The sequence below is a fragment of the Gouania willdenowi genome, chromosome 11, assembly GCF_900634775.1.
Source record: "Gouania willdenowi chromosome 11, fGouWil2.1, whole genome shotgun sequence".
NCBI classification, from domain to species: Eukaryota; Metazoa; Chordata; class Actinopteri; order Blenniiformes; family Gobiesocidae; genus Gouania; species Gouania willdenowi.
In genome coordinates, this window is record NC_041054.1 from 27,146,396 (window position 1) to 27,152,395 (window position 6,000).

The 6,000-nt window shown below is 38.0% G+C and overlaps 1 protein-coding gene across 1 annotated transcript in view; it reads right to left on the minus strand.

Moving 5' to 3' along the window:
- The window catches only part of LOC114472062 (ubiquitin-conjugating enzyme E2 E2-like), a 90,719-nt gene extending 89,745 nt beyond the window's left edge, over positions 1-974 (minus strand). Inside the window, exon 1 of the mRNA XM_028461136.1 lies at positions 785-974. The gene's annotated coding sequence lies outside the window, so the exon portion shown is untranslated. The remainder of the gene's footprint in view (positions 1-784) is intronic.
- Between the last annotated feature and the right edge of the window lie 5,026 nt (positions 975-6,000).

Sequence of the window (6,000 nt, forward strand, 5' to 3'; positions counted from 1 at the left end):
TTAATATGGTGAAGAGGAACTTAAAAGAGACGATAATGGGTCGAAATATGCGACATTAAGTGCCAAAATGCTTTGAAAGTTGAAAAAAATGTGCAGGAAAAGTGTTGAAATTTGATTGAAAAGTGGCAGAAATGGGAAAAACGTAGTAAAAATGCATTAAAAGGAGCAAAAATATGGCAAGAAAAAGAGATGAAAATAAGTTAAAATATGACAAGTTTGGTGTAGATGCAGAAAAGAGGTAAAAATAAGCAAATAGCAAAACAAACAACGAAAAAAATCTTAGTTTCTTGAAGGCATCTGGCAACCCCCTACCAGTGTCTCACGACCCAAATGGGGTCCCGACCAATGGTTGGAAACCTCTGCTGTATGGAACCAGTGTAGTCAGATTGTAGGAGTAAAAAGTAGATTAGATGATAAAGTGCATTTCATTGTGTGACCTCTGATAGCTTTAAATGCCTCTACAGACGTTCATTTAACCAGCCCCCAGTGTTTGGCAAAGGGAAACATCTAGACGGTTCCCCCCCAGGGTGAATGCTGAGGCCCCCGGACCCGGACCCTCGCTCCGGGCCTGTGGGTGTGTGGGAAGAGTTAGCAGACGGTTAGATCCAGCCGAGCCCTCCGGTACCAGAGCCAACACACGGACGGCCCCAGCTCCAGCAGCACAATGGACTGAAAGCCTCCACAGCGCCGCCGCCGCCGCCCCCTCCTACAACAACCTCCACTGTCTGTCCCTGTCTGTGTCTGTGTCAGTCGGAGCTTTTCCGTTCGGCCGGGACGGACTTACCTCTCCGCACGGCAGCGGGATCGATGTGCTTCACACAGAGGCCCGTTTGTTTCGGTTAATCCGCACTGAGTGCCCGTTCACCGATGCTGTCCGTTGATTTGACTACTGACTGACTGACTACTGACTGCTGGAGAATGTGGCGAACCGACACCGTTACTGTGCTAACCACACTACTGCTGCTACATCCGGGCCTGGCCAACAAAATAAAAGTCGACGAGAAACGAGTTTTCCTTGTTTGTTTTAAAAAGCCAAAACAAACACTCTCTCACACACACACACACACACACACACACACACACACACACGGGTGTAAGAAAATAATCGATTCAGCGATATATAACGATATTAAACCGCGCGATTATTGCATCGATTCAAAAAAATGTCGAAATTGATTTTTTTTTAATCAAGTGTTTTATGGAGAAAAACATATTTAATTGCACTAAGATCATGGTGGGGTCAATTACATTTTTCAGTTACAATTACATTTTAAATTACCCATGCCCAGCATTTTTTCCAATTACAATTAAATTACGATTATTTTTTTATCCTCAGAAAGTCAATTATAATTACGTTCTCAATGACTAAATTTTAATTACAGTGAATCACAATTACTGAGCCTGAAATAAATAACCTAATAAAAGTGAACCTTCCTCTTGTATTAGCTTTCTGTTAGCATCTCTTTTGATAATCAGCTAAAATACGCTAAAGACTTCAAAAATAATTCTGCAAATAATACAAAGCAGCGATAAATGAATTACTGTGGGCCAAAACTCTTTCAATGCTGACAAAGACGCTGGTTATCCTATTTTAAAGAAGTTATTTTAGATAGAAAAAGCACTTTCAAGCACCCAATGCTGCCCACAGGAATAAGTAAACAAGAATCGTTATGTAAATCAATAGCTAATTCAGTTGCAGATATCTCACTTCTGCAAATACACAAATTCACTGAACCTCCACAATATTTGCAAAGTTTCCTGTGCTTACATCACATGATAACATTCATTTTTAAATCTAAAATTGTTGAAAGAATCCTTAATTTTTTCCAAAATCCCTCAAATCCTCCTCAAATATCCTCAAAATTAAGTAAAAATTGTTCACAAAATCAAGGACATTTAAGTGCAGAGCAGGGACTGTCACTTATTACTTGGATATTGTCAGTACTTCACATATTATATACATATTTAGAAGTGCAAACAGGTGCACATTGTTTAAAATTGCTTGTTTTTCATGCTTCTAATCTTGAGCTTGAGATCAAACTGGTTCATATTTTTGGTCCCTGAACCAAAATGATTATGACACCCTTGCTCTAAGGAAGTAACTTGCAACTTTATTTATTATTTATTTATACAGTTAGAAACTACACATATTGTATACTCAATGACATTCATTTTAAAATTTTAAATGCAATTAACAATGTAAAAAAACTTGGGAATTAGATTTAATTTTAATAACTTGTATTATTATAATTATTATTATTATTGTTATTATTATTATTATTATGTATTTTTAAAGCCTTCATCTATTTGCCTACTAATGGGTTAAAAAAAAAAGTCTAAAAATTGTGACTCTTTCTTTCTTCTGTTCTCTTTTTCTATTTAAATAAATAATCACAAATTAAAGTTACTTTTTCGCATGATTTTTTAAAAACAGAAGGTTCTAGCACGCATTAGAAATTAACCAAATAATGATTGAAATAATTGTTTACTTGTAATTTCCGAAGCCCTTGTCCCATAAGTTGAAATAAAAATCACAAATTCGCATTCTTTTGTTTTATTTTCCTTGCGTTTTATCTTTTATTGTTGTAACTTCCGCTTTCTGAACGCCCGCACGCGCTCTTCACGCGGCTGCGCGCACGGAGCTCATTATGTCTGTGATGCTGGTGAGGAACTACAAAGGACTGACAGCGTCAGACGTGGGAGTTCAAAGTCATTTATTAGAGTTTGAAAGGTGTTGAGAAAGATGTGGATTATTTATTGACCATAAAGAGCTCAGTGTCATACTTTAATGGATTACAAGAATCTGCTCAATCCAAATAATTCAATAAATTAATATGAAAAGTATATCTCCCAAACAATTCCCGTGTTTAACATGCAGATTCAGATTAGACATATACGGCCCTAGGTCTAATTTTGTTCGTAAATGCACAAAATAAATCCCAAAAACACTGAAATCCACAGCAAAAATAAACAAAATGAGTCCAGAAACAGAAACAATGGCAACAAAAACACACATCATGACTCCTAAAACACAAAATCAAAATGATAATATATATGCACAATGACTCTAAAAAATAAAAAATAAAAAAACCACACACGCAAATAGACAACTACTCCAAAAACCCATGATACAGAAAAATACACAAAACAACACAACTACACAATTGATTCTATAATTTAAAAAATGGCAACAAAAACGCTAAAACCCGGAAACATTTCGGAGACATAGGCTTTGCACAGGCTGTAATATCACCAAGTTTATCATTGTACCGGTTGTTAGAACTACTATTGTTACCAGGGAGCAAATATTTATTCTTAGTTATTTTTTCTGGAGTTTAATAGGGTTTTATTTACCGGCGAGTAGTTCCTACCAGGGTTGGGGTCAATTACATTTTTCAATTATCCATGTTCAATTACAATTCAACTAGTTGCTGGTAAATGAAACCCAATAAAACTCTGGAAAACAATAACCAGGAATGAATAATTGCTCCCTTTTAATGGTTTTTTTTTTCTCACAAGATTCCATATTTTTCACACACAGTTTTGAATCTATGCGCATGCGTTGAAATGATCTGAAAGAATCGGGCACTGCGCTCAGAAACATAGACATTATGTACATGTAAAGGCTAAAGTTTGATGTGTGAAGAACAAACAGTCCAGCTGCAGTCTGACTTCTTTAACCCTGACACACACTGCCATCTAGCGTCCAGATGATGCACTGCAACACATACAGTAGGAGGGACATTATTCCTACAGCTCACATCCACTCATCTGATTTTAACTGGAAAAAGAGGTTTGAGGGATATTTTCCTGGATTATATATATTTAATTATTATTTTCTAATAAAAGGAACAACAGACACTCATACATTCACAAAAAATCGCAAAAACACTTGGTGTGTTCAATAAAAGCATTTACTACAATTCCTTGTACTTTGATCCTGCCATACATGACATATTGTGTAGCATTCTGAGGAACTACTTTTAAAACCATAATCAATTATATTGTTTCATTACAAAAAAAAAAAACAGGATATGACCACACATATCCATTATTTGTTAAATCAAAACTTATGAAATTTGAATACATTGTTAATTATAAAATAACACAGATAATGTTCAAAAGGAAAAACACATACTATTCCAGAAGGCATTCAAATATTTCTCACTACAGAGCAGCAAAAACAGCCTAAGAGATGAATTTATGTTTATTTTACCAAAAGCAAGATTAGAAGTTAAACAAAGATTTCTGTCAGTTCTATTCATTTGTGGAATACTGTCAATAAAGAAATAAAAATGAGTGACACTAATTTCAAAATGGGAATCAGTCAAAATACGTGTTTTTTTATGTATAAAGGAAAGTGCATGTATATACTGTATATATACAGTGGGTACGGAATGTATTCAGACCCCTTTAAATTTTTCACTCTGTTTCTTTGCAGCCTTTTGCTAAAATCAAAAAATTACATTTTGTTTCTCATTAATGTACACTCAGCACCCCATCTTGACAGGAAAAAACAAATGTAAAAATTTTTACAAATTTATTAAAAAAGAAAAACTGAAATATCGCATGGTCATAAGTATTCAGACCCTTTGCTCAGTATTGAGTAGAAACAGCCTTTTGAGCTAATACAGCCATGAGTCTTCTTGGGAATGATGCAACAAGTTTTCCACACCTGGATTTGGGGATCCTCTCCAGTTCTGTCAGGTTGGATGGTGAACGTTGGTGGACAGCCATTTTCAGGTCTCTCCAGAGATGCTCAATTAGGTTTAGGTCAGGGCTCTGGCTGGGCCAATCAACAATGGTCACAGAGTTGTTCTGAAGCCACTCCTTTGTTATTTAAGCTGTGTGCTTAGGGTCATTGTCTTGTTCAAAGGTGAACCTTCGGCCCAGTCTGAGGTCCTGAGCACTCTGAATAAGGTTTTCTTCCAGGATATCTCTGTATTTGGCCACATTCATCTTTCCTTCAATTGCAACCAGTCGTCCTGTCCCTGCAGCTGAAAAACACCCCCATCATGATGCTGCCACCACCATGTTTCACTGTAGGGATTGTATTGGGCAGGTGATGAGCAGTGAATGGTTTTCTCCACACGTCTCGCTTAAGGCTGGGATACAATGTGCGATTTTTCAATCGTTGCACTCAGCTTCAGCTCAAACTGTGCGACTCAGACGCAGAGCCCGAATGTGCGCAGCTCACGATGCATATTCTCACATTGTACAGACTGACACTCTGACACGATCTGACTGCTCACACTGTACGTTCATACACGACACGTCGGGGTCTTGTTTCTGGAAATGCAACGTACAAATTAGAAGACGAACACTGAAGCGTCGCCATTAAAACAGACAAAGAAGAAAAACCCAGAAGTGGAGAGACGCTCGCAAATCTCAGCAAAAAGAGCTTTAAAAAAGAAGATGGCGACGTGATGGACCAGGAGCTGGCTGGACAGACGTGGGTCCGTCAATTTTACAGCAGTCTTACAGTGTTCCTGTATGCGCAGTGTGAGCGTTTACGGTGGCACTGCTTCAACTCCTCACGAGGAGCGACTTACGACCTACGATTGCTGATCGGGAGCTGGTTGTGAGGTGTTAATCGCTTCTCGTGACCCCATGTATACTACACAATGCACGACACATGATCTAGCAGAGACTCGCACAATCCCACAAAATAGTCGCACGAGTCGAAAATCGGCTCAAAATGGGCCAAAAATCGCACAGTGTATGCCAGCCTTTAGAATTAACACCAAAAGGTTCAATCATGGTCTCATCAGACCAGAGAATATTATTTCTCATTGTCTGGGAGTCCTTTATATATTTTTGGCAAACTCTATGCAGGGTTTCATATGTCTTGCACTGAGGAGAGGTTTCTGTCGGGTCACCCTGCCATAAAGCCCCGACTGGTGGAGGGCTACAGTGATAGTTGACTTTGTGGAACTTTCTCCCATCTCCCTACTGCATGTCTGGAGCTCAGCCACAGTGATCTTTGGGTTCTTTTTTACC